Source organism: Centruroides vittatus, unplaced genomic scaffold (genome assembly GCF_030686945.1).
Source record: "Centruroides vittatus isolate TY-2023 unplaced genomic scaffold, ASM3068694v2 contig_19, whole genome shotgun sequence".
Taxonomy (NCBI): domain Eukaryota; kingdom Metazoa; phylum Arthropoda; class Arachnida; order Scorpiones; family Buthidae; genus Centruroides; species Centruroides vittatus.
In genome coordinates this window covers 4,217,041-4,238,112 of record NW_027121169.1, presented here as the reverse complement: position 1 = coordinate 4,238,112, position 21,072 = coordinate 4,217,041, and positions in this window count along the sequence as shown.

Genomic DNA, 21,072 nt, shown 5'->3' with positions numbered 1-21,072 from the left:
GACCAGACGATGCAGTCAAGTGCTGACATCTGTTGTCAATAAATTCTATTTCGTACGGTTTGAGTTATTTTCTATGTGAGACTGTTTTTTATGCGGTCCCTGTTGACCGCATAAAAAAATTATTTTTTAATTGTGTTGCGATAAACTATTATTTACAGCCATTCGTGAAGTTTCGTGAGATTTTTTTTAATGCGTTTTTTTTAATGCGGTCCCTATCCCCCGCATAAAAACAGGTTTGACTGTATAAGAGTATCTTTCTTATACGTATCTTGTATATATATATATATAAAGACTATAAAGATACAGAAAATATATTTCATTCTTTAGGTTTTCCTTCATCTTCTACTTCTTGAAAATGAGAACTTTACAATATCATAGTATCCATTATATAACTTATAAAATATCTACTATAATATTCTATCATATCAAAAAATAATTATTACTTTTAAAAAATAATTTAAAAAATTACAATTACAATTAAGAAATTTTATAAAACTTCGAATATATAGATGTGTCTATAGATGGCTGGGCTGGGCGTTAAGAAGCATATGCAGAACGCAGTTTAAGAAAGAATACGAAGAGCTTATTATGACATATAATGACGTATATTTAAATACAATACAGAAAACATTACAAAACGAAGAACACTAAACAAATCATCTTGATACTAATTATTAAACGGATATTAATCGTCTTGAAGCGGACATGTCGTTCGTGCTACGTCGTTGCTTCTTATTTTTCTAACTCTAACGGTTCGTCTTTTTTCCCGCTTGCGTAGGAGGACAGCACACGACATCAGACTCGACCAAGTCATGTCGACATAGGGACGGGCACCATATATATATATATACTGTATATATATTGTATTAAATTGTTATAAGCATTCAGCATATATTTTTTTTTCATTCCAAGACATTTGTGACACACGGAAATTTACTTAAAATCAGGAAATAAGTTGCTGTTGTTGTTGTTTTTATTAAGATTACAATCGTATGGAACCCTTTAGCAATTGGTATTTTGGTACTAGTTCCATACCTCTTAGGAATACTCTCCATTGATTTTAGGTGCAAGCGTGTATACGCTTTTATTTCTCCTCCTTCTTTCTACAAGTGTTACAGCCTGCTTGTTTCTGCCAGTTCAAATGGGATTATCTTCTTTCTCTTACTTTGATCCGTCTTATGTTACTTTAGTTTATTCCCTCTTTCGTAATTCTCTTATCTTATGTAGAAAAATCTTTTATTGTATAGTTTATTTTTAATGCCATTTTATTATTTTTTTGTAAAAAAAAACCGTTACGAAGCCGTTTTATGTAAATTTCGTCAAGAAAATACTAGAAATTGCCATATTTTTTCTGCTATAGAATAAAACTAAGAAGTTAATTTTTTTTTCTTGTTTACTTAGTTGTGATTTTTTATTGTTTTATATATACACAGAATAGTCGAACAACCAAATGAAGTTTTCTATGTTTGATCGTATTTTCAATTTATCGTGAACTGTACTATAACGTTCTTTGTTTTTAGATACCGAAAGAAAACTCATTTCTCGAGGGAAAGCTTCGTTTGATCAGTCAAGCTTGAGGCTATCCTAATCAAAAAATAGTTTGACCACCCTCTTTCCCTTGTTTTCATCACATTGGGATTAAAAAAAAACTGAAAGTTGCGTGATAAATTGCTATCAGTTTTAGATCTTCTCTACAATTATTTTGAATACAGTTAATAAGTATATTTTTATACTATCAGAGCCTTTTAATATCTTAACTATTTCTCTTATATGTTTCTTAACTACATCTTCCAGTTTTATGTCATACTTATTGCACAAACTATGGATTTTTCAAGAAAGATGAGAAGATAATCAGATTTTTTTATAACATATAAGACTAAGACATATGTAGAAGCGTGTCGAGAGTAACAGCATTAAAATAAAAACGGCACGTTATATCTTAATTTAGAAGCGAATTAAGAAAATTTCGAGCCCTAAGCTGAAATTGCAATTCAGACCTCCCCGGAAACAAGAATTGCTTGTTATACTTACAATATACACTCTTAGAAAAGCTAAGAATGCTATGTTTACATTGTTCACTATCCATTTAAAATTTTATTCATATGTGAATTTACAAATCGATTTATGGTTCCCTATCAGATCCGGATTCTAGTCAATTGTTTAGGCTCTAAATGATGTAGACACTATAAACAAATCTGTGAAATTTTATATTTTAAAGTAAATTAAAACGTAAATAGTAATGCACTAATTAATAAAATACTTCAAGTGTACCGAGTACAGAATAATTTACATAATCGGGAGGTCTTCTAATTTTATCTTTTTTCCTCTAGCTACAACTGTCCTGCAGCATAAAGAGCATTATCATCATCTTTTGTTCGAAATTTTTGATTATTAAAGAATATAAAGTACCGCTCCTTAGTTTAGAAAACTGATCAATATAAATTCAAGACAGAAGTTGAAAAACTGAACAAATAAGAGATTTATTGCAGTCTAAGTAATCAGAAAAACCGATAATGTTGCATTGAGAAGTCCAAAACAAAGAAACAGATTTCTTGTAAAAATCTACGAGTTCTCATGTCTCCGTAAATTTTAATTTCCGTGCCAGAAACTATTATAATTTCTGGCATGGAAATTAAAAAAAAATATAAATCTATGAAACGTAACACTAGTGGTCGAAAACTCCTGAATACTGTTAATTGGTTACATATTTATTTATACCTTACCAACGGGCTCGCCACGTGGAGTTTTTCGGATTTTCTTCGGTGTCTAACAGCTAGATAAGGGACCATTTTCTCATAGAACGTCCTCCAAGAAGTATTCCCCTTGTGTTATCTTATACCACCAAATCAATGAAACCATAGCGGAAAAAATAGTGACGTGATAGCCGAGCGATTAAGGTATTACTCTATCACTGGGGAACCAAAAAACAAATACTAACGGTAAAAAATTCCAGGAAATTTTCGCGGGTAGTCCGTTTCCGTCTCTAATTACTTGGCCATCCCATTGTGAGTCTGGGCGAACCACGCCAGTCTTGATTTAAAAAGGTCCTTTTGGTTTCCATAGAGCAAAAGGAATAAAAAAAGTTGTATTGATTTTTAAAAAAGTATCAGATAAAGATACTAATCATGGATGGAAATCAGCAAAGAAAAAAAGAATATGCTAGTGAATATTCAAGAACTATAGGAAAAAAATGAGAACGGAATAGACTAATTAGAATGCATTATTAGTAAATGACCTTAAAAATTTTTTCTGATCATTTCATTTATCGATTTGAAGATTTATTAGATGATACATTTCTGAAGATAAGGTTGAAATCCGATCAAACAAATGTCAAACTAAGAAATCAATACGCCAATATACTATTTTTAGGATATATTTCAAATAAATTTTCAAAAATTTGAGATTTATTTCTTATAAATCTAAACAATTTCTATAATAATTGTAATTTTTAAAATAGTCTTTTAAGCTTTTAAAAACTTCAAACAATGAAACTTTCAAAACGGGTCAGAATTTAATATTTTTAAGAATTTTTCGAATAAAACAATTATGAATTCTTCATCGAATGATAAATTTTAAAATATATGATAAAAATACATTTAATTAATTAATATTTTAAAAATTATAAAATTCATTCTAGGCAGACAGAACAAAATAGATAAAAATTCAGAGGTTTTTTTAGGGGAAAATTTACTTCAATTAGTGGTAATTCGAAAAGGCGCTGCCGTAACAAATAAAATTTACGATGTGATTTTGTTTTTTTACTTTCTAAAATAATAAATATATTTTAAAATTGATTTAAGTTGTTTAAATCCTACACATATAAATATTAATCTTACTAAAATTTTATAAAATTTAGGGATTCAAAACCAACTATTAGAGGAATTTTTAATGGTAAGTTGGCAACACTTTGATTATTTTTTAAAATTATAACAAAATAATTTTTAAGTTTATTAGTTTATATAAACATAAATATTAATTTTAATTTAACTTTTATTATAATTTTCAGCATGAAAAATATATATCGAAAGTTAAAGACTAGAATTAAGTCGGTTCATCAATCTCTTACAGCTTAGTAATTTACTGAATTATGATCATGTTTAATATACAGTTTCAAGAGATTATTTATGATAAAGATACGTTTTATCTTTATCAAGTTTTATTTTCTTAGACAGAACTTACTAAAAATAATGTAACATTTAACTCTTCACTATCAAAATATGTCTTCGAACAAACGTGAGCGAAATCTAACACGTACAACTAAATGACAGATCCAATGACACGTACTATTTTAATGGCGATGTTTTCCGAGAACCACATATTAAATCATAAGATTTTTTCTCTTTTTTTTTATTTTTGTAACTCTATGAACTCCTTTGTCAGACTAGAGGATAAATGCTCTAACAAAACTGTTCAAATTGCTCTCTTAACTAAAAAGTTCTTTCCTAGAATTGAAAATATAGTTTGAAGAATAGGAAGAATGCCTTCTGTGCATTCTGCCTATTCTTATTCTAAACTTATGTTGCGCTACTATAATGAAAAAAGTAGAATAAATTCAAGGGAAACAAAAAAGAATGATCCCGAATTCTTATATGTAGCAGCGGATTGCTTTCTTCAGGAAACGAAGAAAAAAATTGAAAGCACAAGTTTGATTTCGTAAGATTATTATGAAATGTCTGAAGTCTTTTACGTCTTAACAATAAAAGTAATTTGCTGAAAAGCTTTTTGTTTATGGCAAAAAGACTATTGCTATTGCTTCTAGGAGAAGTAAAATATCAGCAGCATCTTAAAGAGAGAGAAATTATGTTGACCCACTAGCTAAATTCGATCTATATCTTTTCCATTTACGGATTTACCAAGTCAATTCTTCTTTGTAAATTTCGAAAAAAAAACATCAAAAATAAATCGAAGTTGTATTTACTCAATGTTAAGTTTTAGAAAGTAATGTTTTAAATGTTCTTGTTCTCATTTACATTTTCAAAATTTTTAAAATTATATTTGAAAGAATATAATTTCGATATTTAATCCTAGAAAATCTGTGAAGTAATTAGAAACTATTAATAATAATGAACAATTAAGTGCGTAACTTTTAAATGATCGTAAAGTCAAATTAATGTGCTAATTTATAGTAATCTCAAATAATTCGCTTTTATCTCTCGAGTATCAAGATTTCCTGATCTTCTTGAAGAATCGTCGCATAGAACTATCATTGAAACTTTCTTAAAGAATTTTCATTTTGAAAAGCTGTTTGAATGTATTTTATTATGTTTTTGAAACAACTATAACTTTATATCTTATTCCAACACTCTTTTACTTCAACGAATCGACTAAATATTTATTCAGATATTCTTTCAAGTCTTAAGGTAAAGAATTGTCCGTAATCTTTAATGTATTTAGAAATTTTGAGTTGTAATTTAAAATACTCAAATGTAATATTATTAAGTCAAGAATTTAGACATTTTTCAGAATGTTCTTGAAACAAGAAAATAAATAATTTTTAAATTCTTAAGATACTTCTTGGAACTTTTGCTGAAGAATTCAAGTTGGAGAGATCCTCACAGTATGCATAAGTTGTAATATTTATTCATACATTAATACCTGTAACTATATATAAATCATAACTGTAACTATATATATAAATTTTTTGTTCAATGTAACATTCTTATAGTAAAAATGAGATCAGGAGTAGATAATTACTTATGTTAATTATTTACTGGCTTGGATATCTTTAAACAATCTACCATTTCTAAGATAGTATCTGTTAAAGGATTAACTGATTGATTAACGTGAGAAATCACCACATGAAAGCTATACGCTATTCATAATTACACTTATTACATGTGGGCCGACCCGCAATGGGATAGGCCAGAATATATAAGATAGGACTTACCGATCTGAATTATTCATAATGAATTATGCAGATTTGGAAAAGTTCTAACGTGGATCCTCTATTGCAATGATATTTTAACGCGAAGGTAATTGAACGACATTTATTATAAGACAATTGTACTAAATGTTTAATTTTTAACAGAAGATACGGATAATGTTTCTCTGAAAAATTTAGATTTTTAAAATTTGTCAAATTTGCTATTGAAAGTTTTGTTTGGAAGTTATAACAAGATTGAAAAAAGACAAAATTTAAGACGGCTGAATGGTCGAGGAGATCTTGCCATTCTGGGTGATTTGGATTCGAGCTCAGCCGACTCAAAAATTTCCATAGATGGATCATTCGGATATATGGGCAAGTAAATGAGTGAGATATTAAAGGTGGGCATGGAAGAAAGTATTTTTACTGTTTTCATAAAAGACAAAATTACTGTGATTAATTTTAGCAAAACTTCTATTTTGCTACGTTCTAATTTTATTTAGCTACACTTAAATGGTATTAAATAAAAGATTAATTTTATTATTAATTTTAAAGATTTAATTTTAAAAAATACTAAAGATTTCTGATTATAAAAGTTCAATAAATTATAAGAATATACTCTGGATGAATTAGAAGTTGAATCAACTATTATAAAATAAAATTAAATCAATTGAATTAAATCTATTAAAAAAGGATAGGAGCAATTACTCTTAACTCTTTATGTATATATTTCTGTCGGAAAGAAAAAAGATAGATAAGATTTTATCCAAATTTTATATATATTTTTAATTTTAATTTATAATTTTAATAAAGAAATAAGTTAATTAGATACCAAACAAAATATCAAGTGATAGTAATTGAAGTATTTTCATTCAATGCTGTATTTAGCAGTCCAAATTTAATGTGACATTTCATAATGAGCGAAAAATATTTCTGTAAAACAAAGAAATTAGTACCAAAATTCACCAATGTGGCAGTTCTGCGCTAGTTAATTTGGTTAATTTTTATTTTGCTAAGTTGCAATGAAAAGTATTTTTTTTTCACAAAACACTTGTTGCGGCCAAATTCTCTATAAAAAAGTGGCCACATCTGCTGAATGCCATTTATATCAACTACCATACTATCACCTTGCAGTAATGTGCATTTCTTGTGGAGCTGTTTTATGAAAATATGACAACATTTCTGGAATTTCGCCGTCGTGAGATTTTATGCCAAGACTCCAGAACTCTTAAGGAACGACTTCCAAGTGTTCAAACCGGCAAGGGCGCAAACCTATTACTTCACAAGTCGCTGAAGATGTTCACACCCTTTGTTGAACAATGACTAGTGTTGCAGAGTACAGTAATGCAAGTGCAGTATTACTGCAGTTGGGTATCCTATAACACAGGTACAGAAAGTATTATTTTGTTTCTTATGGATTTAGTTTGTTTTCAACAATTATTGCTTGCTCGTTTCACATTGTTTCTATTCTATATGTTTTATTTAATTTTTAAATTGGGCTTTTGATTGAGCTTACTTACAGAATTCTGTGTAAATTTCGTAAACCAGTTTATGAATTGTGGTACTGAGAAAGTTGATATATTGTTATAAGATCAAACACAACCAGCAGTTGTTGATGCCGGCAGAGAAACTCGACTGATGTTTGTTCTTCCTTGCCAGAATGGAAGCGGCAGAACATATTGTAAATATATAATGAATAAAATTAAGAAATATCGATAAAAATAAAAATATAAATAAGATACATTAAATTGAATAATTTATATACAGTATAATTATTAGATATTCTTTGTATACACTTGTTAATCTTTATAATAATTTTTCAATGTTACAATCTTTACCTTTTGAAGAAAATATTTATTTTCCATTTTATAAGAACTGTAAAATAATAAAGACATCGATGAATGTCTGATGGCCCACTTTCGTGATGGTATTCTTGATTTCTGACATGTAATACTTTAAAATTTGCCTTACATTTACTTTTAAGATTTAAACACGTTCTCTGATCTTTAAATTAACCTTAAATGAAGTCACTATTTTTAGTCATCGACATGTTTACAGACGTATAAATTACATTTTACAAACTGTTGTATAGAAGTTGTTGACTTTCAGATTTCTTTATATGTTATATTCATTCTTACATCAAGCTAAACATAGTAACATATATCAATAGAAGTTACTGAGTACTTCGTCATCTTCAAATGTAAAAATATTTAGGTTTTATTATATCATAGTGAAAATATTGACTAAAAGTTCATATTTTAATACCGATTATTAGATATACGACACGCCACGTATGAATATGGATTTCTATCAAATGCAATATTACATATTCATGAATTCTAATGTAATCTTGTGCGTGAAAAAATGTCATTTCGATGGTTAATGAATTGATAAAATCGAATTCTTTCCTTATTATCCTTTTATATTTTACTATGTATTAAGTTATTTTTCTGCAAATAAATAAGTTTAGCTGTAAAATAATGTAAGCAAACATATTTTACTGCAAATTACTTGACTTCTCTCTACCACAATTAACCAATTTGACTATAAATCGCCGAATGTTACGAATATATTTATATACAATTTGACTTTTTTCATTCATTAAAAAGTGAATAAATACGACAATTTATTCAAAAAGAAAGAGGTCAAAGAAACTTAAAACTTTTTTTTTTAAACTAGAAAATGCAAATTTTCTTTTTCCATATGCAAATGAATATTTTCTGTAAAATTGATATTCAATGAAGATTTCAATCTCTAAGGGAAGTTTTGTATTTTATCTAATGTAGATTCTTTCATAAAACTATTAAATTTTATGGAAATATATACAAAAGTTATAATTTTCTAAATATTTGTAATCTCTTATTTATAAAATAAAGATATTAATTTTTACACCAGAAACAAGCCTTCAATCAAGGAGTCGACTTTTAAAATTATTTACATTTTAGGCATCGCATTTTAACTAGGAAAAAACAAAGTTATTATATTTATCTTTTTCTACAAAATTTCTGCTCAGCTTTTTGTTCTGGTTTCATAATCTTGACATCTGCAATAAAAAAATAGTAAAAACTGTATAGCAACCTCATTACAATTAACACCCTCTGTAATAGGCATAATTATATAATCATTACTGTAGGCCTGTCCCGCAATGAGGTTGGTCAATATATGCAAAAATGAGAGAGTTGAAATAAGATTTCCTTACCTACTGGATTTGATTGATGCAATAAGGTAACAGAACACTTGTATGCTTTGCAACGGGGAGGACTTTCTATGGTAAACTGATCTGTATTTAAGTGTTAGACACATGAAGAAAGTGGTGAACACTTATAGAAGCAAAGTAATAATGAGGAAATATCAAGTTTTAAATATTTGAAAATGAGTTATTTCTTATAAACAATGTCAAACTGTATACAACATTGTCGACAAGATAATTTCTCATTTTGAATATATACAGGCCTATATAAGAACAGAAAATGCCTGACAATCGCTTATCTTTGTAAACTTGAGAGTAGCCATTAAAGAAGACGTGGCATCGATTACTAATAAAATATAGCACTGCTTTACAACTTAACTGTAATTCTACAGATAATAGGCATTTGTACTTCATTAAATGTCCTATTCATTTTGTATTTTTAGGGTTGAATATACAAAATAAAACCATTACAATTTCGCACGTTACTTAGCGGAATTAATGAAATGGTCCACTTGTCAAAATATTTGCCTAACTGCGGACTGAAGTGCAAACTACTCACTACACAACGGTCATCATCGATCAAGCTATGTTCAAGAGTGATGAAGTTGTTTCCCTATTGTTTCTTCATTCTAACTCAATAAAAACTTCTCCATGCAACAATTACGCTTCAAATAGGAATTCAAACTCGAATATTATATATTAAAAAAACTAGAAATTAGCATAAAAACAAATAAATACTTTTTTAAAATAGATACATTTTTTGAAATTTGAAAAAAAAATCTGTAAAGGCCGATTCGCAGGGGTAACAAAATTAAGAAGATAATCAACGCCAACGATTAATTCCACCAACCTTCTGTTTTGATCTTGAAAATAGAATGAGATGATCGGTTAAGCTTGTTGTTGACGCTTATTTTCGTCTTGATTTTGCTGCTCGTGTGCATCGTCCATAAGATACAGATCCGTTAAGATCCGTTAAATTCGCAAAAAGAACTGGATTTCGACATCATATTTATGTATAAAAAACTGAAAACAATGTAATAGAAAATAATTTTTTTAAGATGAAAGCCTTGTTTTAAAATTTCTGTTTGAATACTTGATTCCGTCAAGAGAAAAAAAAAGTTAAAAATAATAGTGATGTAGTGATTACTGATGTCCTGCCAACGTTTGTTTGACGGAACAGCATTATGTTTGCTATATCTGAGTTTCCTATAATCAAGTAAAATTTCTTTTATTATTTCCGAAAATTTCTCTTTATTTTCTGAATAAGGGGAAAAAAAACACAATTTTTCCAATTATAGAATAAAAATTCTACACGATATCCATGCTTAAAGAACAATATTTTGAGAGTCGAATTGCAAACTTCTATTCCTTATTTTATAGATAAAAATAAATATATTATAAAAGAAAATATCTTGTGTAATTTGATAATTAATTATAATTCTTTGGTTTACGTTTCCTTCCAAACAAATTTATTTATCTTTCTATATCGGTTTACATCTGTGCTTTATGAAATATTAATAATTGGATTTATTTAAAGTTTGTATTTATTTTTCTGGTTTAAATTTAATTAAAAATATTAAATTTACAATATAAATATTTAAAAGTCTTATCTTTACAATATGATATGCAATATTTATCTATAAGAAACCACTGGTAGAAACTCATATGTGAAAACATATGTGAACAATAGCTTTTTTTACTTAGTTTGATGTTTCTCGTACATAAAATGATCGATAGACTGATGAAGATCATCAATAAAAATAGTTATGGATGGATGAGATAATAATATTGGTCATGAAACACAAAATTCGTAATTAAATCTTGACGTTTTTCTATTGAAATCAGCAAACTCTTCAATAAAATTTTCAATAAATTAAACTAAGATTATCTTAACAAAAGAACCTTAATGAATTTTAAAAATTTGTCATAAATTACATTAAAATAAATAAAAATACAAAAATATTTTAATTTTTTTTTGTATAAAAATATGTAATATTTTCGTAAAATTATTTCACTGAGATGGCGCTACGGTTTCCCTTTTTGAATTGAAATCGCTTTACGAACTTACGTCAAGTCGTTAGTGACGTAACGTTCGAATTCGATCGAACGTGACATTTAAATTAAATATTGGTGTTTACAGTAAATTATTATTCAAAAGCTTTAAATTAAAATAAAATTTATTATTTTACTGTAATAAATAAACAATTTTTATTTAAATCTATATTTACCAGTTAGAACTATATTCATTTTAAATTAACGCCAACAAGCAGAGATGACAACAAGCAGAGATGACAACATGATGGCCATAAATAAACAGTGTGTCTTCGTAACAAGTAGCTAAGCAAGTAAATCCTTATGGAAATTCGTTTCTTATGAAATAAACCGTGTAATTAGATTGCTTGTTTAATCGTTTGTTGCGAGGATCAAGGACAGACAAGAGGGAGGGGAAGTCGGTTCTGTAGTCATGGAATTCAAGTAAGAATCTGTATAATTAAATTTTAATTGTAAGATCTACAGAATCAATTTGTGGACGAGGAGGTCGGTTGAAACGTCATCCTACCGCTCTGGGGAACCCGGAATCGAATCCAAGCAATCTACTATTCAAAAATTAATTGATAACAGTTCTAGCCTCGTCCAGCAGAAATATTTTATTTATTAAACGTTTTCGGCTGACTGGGCAGCCATGTATTCTTTATTTCTTATTCCAATCTGTTAATGGATGATCCAGAGTCATGGCTGCCCAGTCAGCCGAAAACGTTTAATAAATAAAATATTTCTGCTGGACGAGGCTAGAACTGTTATCATTAATTCCTATAGCAATTTACGAAACTTATCATTACCCAAAAATTTTTCGGGGAGTGAACTGTCCCGGATATATCGGACACCGTTTCTTACAATACAGCGGGTTTCATTTATGAATCTGGCCAAACCCATACTGGATAAGATTAAACAGGCCTTAGTGCTCATATGCGTAAAGAATCAAAATAAAATAAAACTCAATTTATGTATTTCAAGCCCGTAAAGAAAGAAAAAAATAAATTAATAAGTCGAGAACACCAAAGCAGAAAGAATAGAGGAGACTGCGAGGCCTCAGCCTCAGGGCACATAATCTCCGTAGCACAACTAGTTCTAACCATCATAATAATAATAACCAATAATAAACCAACATCGCTCTTAATTACAAAGTTTTGGCGATGGCGAAGTTTGCGACATCATCAGTGACGTTAAAGTTTGATTTTATTCGTTTACCGCAAAGCGACACATGGGCGATCTGCCAAGGGAGATCGCCCATGTGTCTCGCATCGCGATCAATTGCCCATATAATGCCATTCGGGAGGACTTTTATGAGAAACTGGCCCCTATTTAGAAGTCAAAAACGTGAAGAAAACCCGTTGGCAATGCACGAATCAACGATCAACTATCAGTGTTTAGTGGTTTTATCCACTCGGCCACTGGTAGGATCGTGACGTCAAAAATCTCAATCGCATTCGAAATAATTCGAATTCAATGCCATCTCTGAACACAAATTTTCGTATTCGTTTACAACGTGAATTAACTTTGACATTTCACTATTCACGAGAAGAGCATTTATCATAGCACTTCGTGTCATACCAATGCATTGCGTAACGTATTGCCAGATATAAAACTAGAGAAAAGACAGTTTATATATATCAAAATATAAGTCTAGAAAACTTTTATAGTGCTTTTTATATAGATTACATTGTCGAATGCCATATTTTATTTAAACAAATAATATATATATATTGTTTTAAAAACGTTAGGTATACGCATTAACTGATACATATAAATATATACTATACATACTTTTTCAAATTTTACATATTTTCAGTCAATAAAACTTATTCTTACCTTTATTGTAAAGTTTTATCACGTTTCAAATTGAATTCGCTGTATAAAATTATGTAAATTTGGAATTTTATCAATTGTAGTGTGTGTAATATTGCTGTTAACACCCTTTCAAAGTATTAAATTGTATCGCGTTTCGATTAAATTGCATAAGAATTGCTTGGTTTCACTTGCATTGATCGTCTTCGTTTTCGATACGCCAAGTGTGACAAAATGGAGTTTAACTAGAAAGCTTCAAATTTATACATTTTAATCTTCTTCAATATTATGTTGAAAAATAATTAAGGTGTAAAATTTTATTATTAATTATTCGAAACAAACATATTTTCGTGAAAAATCCAAAAGATAAAGAAAAATCGAATAGAAGCATTTTAAACTGCAGATCCTTTGTTGATTTGATAAGAAACATATGGCATTTATATTAACACATCAATTCGGAATTGGCTTATTTATATTTTAATTATATGCATATATATAAGCATCATTTAATTTTACGATTATAATAATTTAGAAAAATTGAAAATTATGTTGCGTTGTGCGGCACTTAAGGCTGAGGCTTATACCTCCAATTGTTGCAGAGTTACGGCAAGTTGAAGAATGGAGATCAACATATCTAGCCCTTAAAGATCCAGGGATATAATTGTAGAATTTCAAACTGACCTAACAATTAACACGAATTTAGTAATATAACTTGTTTCCCTCATAAAACCATCATCATATTTTTTTTATATATATCGCCTATGTGGTAGAGTGGATAAAACCATTGAACACTGATCGCGGATTCTCACCCGACCAATAGGTTAGCTATATAGAATTTTTCGGGTCTTTTTCACGTGTTTAACTTCTAAATACAGGCCAGTTTCCCACAGAAAGTCCTCTTGGGGAACCCTTCTTTGGCAAATCGCAAATGTGTTGAATTGCCTTTTTTCCATCAATTTAATCCTTTATATCTTGACAAAGTTTTTCACCTGTATTATTTTTAGTTTTTGAAAAAATCTAGCGGGTATATAATTGACACAGAAATTTAGTACATGTATAATTTTTAAACAAATCAAAATTGATATTTTTATAAAAGACTATCATTAGCTTTACAAGAGATATCTTACTTTTTTCGGTTTGCACTTCTAAATTTTTAATATTATATTTTCAATTACTTCAAATTTATATTAATAATTTAAATGTTATAATAAAAATAATAACAAATCCAAAGTTTAAAATTTTTATACAATTTTCCGGAATTACACAAAAGATTTTTCAATTACGCATTTCAACGTCAAATGTATTTTATTTCTCCTTTGTGACTTCAACAATAACACAGGAGCAATAAAAATAAAATAAAATAAAATAATAATAATACAAATAAACGTTCGAGCAGATAAAATAATTTACACTTTCACCATTCTTAAGTGTGGTTTCTTTTATTATAATTGTCACATATACATTTTGATAGCTTAATAAACACATAAATTTTCTTTAAAAAATATCAATTCTTATTGTCATTTTCGAGTAAAATTTAAAATAAATAAATAAATATATTTCAAACTAACAAATAGTCTTATACATTTCTAAATGTCTTAAGAATTACACAGATACATCTTTAAAGTATATCTTTAAGTAAGAATTACTTTATATATATATATATATATATATATTTAAAGCAAAATATATCAAAGTATTTCATGAAACACTTAAATATATTTTTTACTCTAAAGTAAAAATACTTTTAGTTTAAAGTATTTTAACCTTAAGTAAAAGTGCATTAGAGTAACTCTTAAGATATATATTTTATTTACTTTGGAGTAAAGGAGCATTAGAGCATACAAGAAACACACAGGAAATACTTATTTCTTTAGAATTGTTTTTTTTTTTTATTTTGTATATTTCTTGTGTATACTCTAGTGCATTTTTATTATAAGATATTGTTTGTTTAGAGTGAAATATTGCCTTATATTTCCCTCACTCTAATTAAATATATATACAGAATAATGTTTTAAAGATCAATACAATGCCTTAAGAATACCTTTAATTTATGTATTAATTGAAAGTGTGTTTCAGTTCGTCCGACACAGTTTGAATAAACGGCTGAGGTCTATAATACAGTTCAGATATCAGATTAAAAGTCTTACCATACAGATGATGCAGCTTAAGAGAGATTTGAGAAAGATGTAATGATTCGAGTATAGGTAAAGTGGCAAAGTACAATGTAAAGTCTATAGGACAAACTTATCAGGGTACCACCTCCCAATACACCACCACCTACAGTGTTCAATAAATGTACATTTTAGTTACTAAGACCATTGTTTTTATCACCCTCTTTAAACTCGACCTCTCAAATCTCCACCCCCTCACAAGTTCGAATAACTTAAATGCATCTAGTATATTTATTTATTATTTATTTTACATTTAATCGGGACTGTGGATGGACAATAGATTTCCATCCCTCACAATTTACCCAAGAATACAAGAAAATACTTTTAAAGTTTTAATTTAAAGTACCGTTTCATTACGATTTGTTCAAAGCATTTTCACTCAAAGTGAGAAGAAAACTCAAAAAAAAAATAAAATAAAATAAAATAAATTAAATTAAATTAAAGTAAAAAAATTACTCTAATACACTTTAAATTAAAAAAAACATAAACAAAATTAAAAGTAAAATTAAATTAGTGTAACAATTAAGAATTACTGTAATGTAATATTAATTTTAATTTATTTTAATTTGAATTAAGTTTTACCAGTTAAAGTACCTTTTTACAGAAAACTTTAGAGTATTTTTCTTATGAAGTACAGTAGAGCATCGATTATCCGACTTAATTGGGGACTGCGGTTGGTCGGATAACTGAAAAGTCGGATAACCGAAAAGTATGAAAAAATACATTATTAGTATAGTATATTAGGCCTGGTTTAAATACTAGCCTCCCTTTCATGGTAGAGCCAGTGTTGCCAGCTAAAACATGCAAAAATTTAACAAAAATAATATTAAAGTAGCCAAGACACAACCAAATATTGTAGCGCCACATCACTAGCGGACATTTGAATTTGCCGACTAGAATTCGGTCGGTTAACCGATAAGTCGGTTAATCGGGGTCGGATAATCGATGCTCTACGGTAATTTGTAAGATATTTTTTATTTTATATAAATTAAAAAATAAAATCAAATATTAGATTTATTTCTCGCTTTTTTGTAATTATGAAAGAAAATTATAAAGAAATTAAATAATTTATTTTTTAGGAAAACATTTGGAATATGTTTTTGAAATATTGTTTTGTTTTTTCTTGGTAGAAGCAAAGTTACGATAAATTTTTTTTTTTGGTAGAAAAATAAATAAACAAACTGACAAGTTCTACGTGATTTTATACTTGATTTGAAAGCATTTTTTTAATAACTCTTTCTTTTTATATTTATAATACTTTAAAACATATTAAAATATAACATTTAAAGCTATATAATTTGTTAATTCGCGTATCATGTAACACTTCATTACGTTCAATTGTCGCGAATTTAATGACATTAATCAGCTGTTATGTGATATGAAAATTTAAAAATACATGCTGGACCAGATATCAGTTAACCGCTTTAAAGATTAAATTTACTTTCTTACTGAAATGTTTAATCATGTTTTTTAAAATAATGTTTCCAACAATTTTCAGGAAGAGAAACAGATTGTTTTTTTTTTTTAAAATCTGTTTACGATTCGTGTTTATATCCGGAACTGTTGGAATACCCTACACATTACTATATGCGAATGAATTATGTATCTGTACCATAATCTGATATATTACTGCTAAATTTATTTATTTATTTTTTTAAGATGTTAAAATAATTATGTTTTCTAACAAAGATAAAATGTGGACGTTTGCAAATAATAATATTGAGCAAGCGAAGCGACGACTTGAATAGTCGATGGTAAAGCATTAAAGTAATGTTGAAAAGTAGTTGCGTGGGGGGGGGGCTTATCCGAGCGACGCGACACGAGTAATTTGCCTTTTTATTCGGCAATATATAAGAGTAATGTATATAAAAATTAATTATAATTATTTTATATTATTAATTGATCATATTTACTCAAAAACATACGATTTGGAACAAAATTTATTTTAAAAAACATAATTTTTACTATTAAATTACACTAGAAGTCGAAAGTAAATATAGTTTTAAATGTTTTATAATTCTGTACAAATTAAGTAATTATCTTTCTTAAATAGTTAGATTAAGCACATTTTTCTTGAGAAAACTCTCTACAAAGAGTGATGCTTCTCATTCCATGCAACATTTTAATTTAATTTAATTTAATTTAATTTTTTAAGTTATAAAAGTTAAAAATAAATGTCATATATTAAAAATGAAAAAAGACATTTTAAACTTTAACAATAAATGATTTTTATATTTTATTTTCAAATTTTAATTGCAATATAAGTACTCGTTATACAGGAATAGAACGTGATGCGCCATTGGTGTATGTAGAATATTGACGTCACAATCTTTCACAGTTGATTCCAGATCGAAGACGTCACTTACACAAAGTCGGAAGCCATCAACACACACAAACAGAACGATAAATATAAGAATAAGCAGAAAAATTATAATTTTCAGCGAAAAAATGGAAAAAAACAACAAAATAAAAAAAAACACAAAATGGCGACGAAAAAGACACCGTTTCATATACGATTATTATTTGCCTATCTAAATTAAGAAATATCCTGTATCCAACTAACAATGGAAGCAATTTAATGCAGCTGTCTAAAGAATTTATTCCCTTGGCTGGTGTCGAGTTGGACGACGTCATACAGACACGAATCGACCGGCTGCTGCTTCACACAGGTAAACTCTACCTTGCGGTTGCCTTGGTAACAACAACAAGTGTCTCTTCTCTTTGCTCGACTCATTCAACGATATCGAAAGAATAAGATCCCTATTTTCGATTATATTTATATATTTGTTGACTCTAAAATACATCAAAGTGATCGATAATTAAACAGGATATTATATTCTTAACCCCCCTTTTTAATAGTTAAGTCTTGTTCTTTGTTTGAATGGGGAGAAAATATCATCTGTCTGTCGTCTCGTGACTAACGATTTGCCTTATGATTCCTCTATTATTAAAGGAAAATCAAAAAATTCCTAAGAACTTGAAGATGCAATCACGCTCGTTTCATCACTCACATAAGCTGAATCTTATATAAATTTATTATTAAACTCAAAATTGAACTCCCCAAAATACGTTTTCTCTTGCGTAAAATACCCCCGAGCGTAGATATTTTTAATTAATTGTAGTTTTATAAAAAATTTAATTAAATAATAGAAAGAAGAGTCAAAATATATAAAATATAATAGCCTATATATGATATCGATCAGACAAGAACACAGAATTTTTCTTTTATCTATGATCAAAAGGGAGGTTGGAAAGAATTCCGCATCAGAAAATCATCATAAATCTTAATTAGTTTACTAAAGAAAAACTCAATTTAAAATGTATTAAAGATATCTCCATTTTATATTTTATGTGATTTTTAAAATTCGGATATAATTTTAAAAATCAAATAAATGTGAGGCATTTTTACAAAATTTGAGGCATTAAAATGTATTTTTTTAATATTTTTTATTACCGCATTTTTCATAAAAATGTGCAGAAATTCCTCTTAAGATATCCATTTTAAGAGCTGATGCCAGATGTTGCTATCATATATAATGCAAATGAGAGATGCTGCGAGGTGATGCTGAAGATGAATGTGATAAAATACTTTTTTCTCAAGTATTAAAAATTATTAATTATTAATGTATTGTACTTTAAATTCTATGAATTATTGATCATTAATATATGCTTTATCTGTAATTTTAAGTATTTCTTTAACGTTTAAGTTCTAAACAGCTAAATATATATTAATATTTTACTGTTGCAATCAGTCTATCAAGTTTTATTCATTATAAAGCTGTAAAATCATAAATTTTTTAAGACATCATGTATTAAAGTAGTGATTTATAATTTTTTTCCATTTTCAGCTAGAATACCTAATGTTTTTGAATAATATATAAACTTCTCTGAGTGTGACATGATAATAACTAATCCTTCATAGCATCGTCACTTCTTATATTATGTTAATGTATATAAATATAAACAATAAAAATCACATTTAAAATTTTCTTAATGCTAATATTTCGTTACTAAAAGTTTAATCAGTGACAAAATTAATTGTAAATAGGATAAACATAAAACCAAAATAATTTTCTTTGAAGTTTATGAATTAAAATTAATCTATCCACTATATTTCTTTACATACACATAAATGTTAATGCAAAACATATCATTTTATAATTAAAATGCATCTAGAATTCAAATTTATTCAAAATTAGCAGATATGTACTGAAATAAAAACACCACCGCCAATTTGTTTAATCCAATTGCAAAAGAACGTTCCATAGTACGGTATATTTATCTTGATAGTTATTATATAATGTCAAAATTTCATTAAAATATACCGGAAAGTTTAGAAAATATAATAATTTATAAATCAACGGCAGCCATTTTGAAAAATGGACTCCGTTAATCTTTAAACACAATCTATAAAACTTTAATATTTTAATGGTTTAAGGTGCTTATTTCATTACTATAATCTAATTTTTAACATACAACAGATTATTATTTTTTTACTTCGAATACATTTAATTAACAAATTTTACTCGGAATTCTCAAATACAGACTAAAGCCGCCATCTTACCTAACTGAATGAAACATCTTATAGTGTATCCTATACATCTTGATATTCCTCACATAACATTAAAATTTTTGAAAAGTTTACTGAAAAGTTAATAAATTGCTCCAATAAAAAACAAATTAAGATGTCAGCCATTTTATTAAAATGGCTACCGTTAAATTACTACTTAAACATCAATTACAACGTATTGTAAAATTTTAGTGCGTTGGTGGCATGAGAGGTGTTCACCAGAGATACAAACAGGCATACTGACGAACAGAGAAGATAAAATAATATTATTTTTAATGGAAAAATTAAAAATTATTACAACATGCCGTCCATTATACGATTTCTATTTAATCTGGAATTAATCTAATTAAATTGAAGTCTTTTTTAAAGTTATATTTTATATTAAGTCAGCTTAATGTAACTGATGTTTTTGCCAGGAAAATCGATATAAAGAGGAAGAAAAATCGAATACTAAATTATCAAATTTGCTTTTAAATATAAATTTTTACTGCAATTTTTAGAGTATTAATTTTTTTAAAAAATAGAATAAGTACAGTTTTTATTTATTTTTATTTAATATTAATAACGTTATAAATATTTATACGTATAAAAAGTGTTATTAAAATATTTCCGCTTCGCAAACTAACATTGGTTTTTGACATTTCAATTTTTAAATGTCAAAAAAGAATCTTTTTTAATATTTAAAATTGCTAATAACCTTCAAAAGTAAATGATAATTACCGGTATACAAAAAATAATTTTTATTTTAAAATGTTTTCAAATATAATCTCGTCGGACCGCTAGTAACAGCCATTTTTTTCTTTAAACAAATATGAATACAGAATAACCTCTAAACAACGGCCATATTTTAAGTTCCCATCATTGGCCTTTGTTCAAGGGTTTGCTGTATAAAATGTATATTTGTGTATTATTATCATAAAAAATTTAACTCCGTCTGTCTGTCTTTCCGAATATTCACTGTTTAATAAGTTATTTGGCCAAAACGTTGACGGATAGACCTCCACTATAAATTTTCTATTATAATTTAAATAAATTTTATACTTTTATTGGCCAAATTTGCTATGTAAAAATTTCTATTCTCAATTTATAACACTAAACCTATCAGAAATATGAGACTCAATTTTATATATTTAAAATAATAGAATTTAAATGAAATTTTTGTGTAGTAAATTGCATTGTGTTTACTTCTATCACATTGATGGCCATTTTGATCAATATACTCCTTGAAAATCAATTTAGGATAAAATGTTGGATTTATTGTACGTAAAAATATTATTATTTATTCTTTTCTGTGTGCAAATATTACTAATATAAAAGCCTCGTCTCTCTCTCTCTCTCTCTCTCTCTCTGTCTGTCTGTCTGTGTGTCTCTGTGTGTGTGTGTGTGTGTGTGTGTATGTGAATTTCTTATAATTCCTGCAATTTTTGTCCAA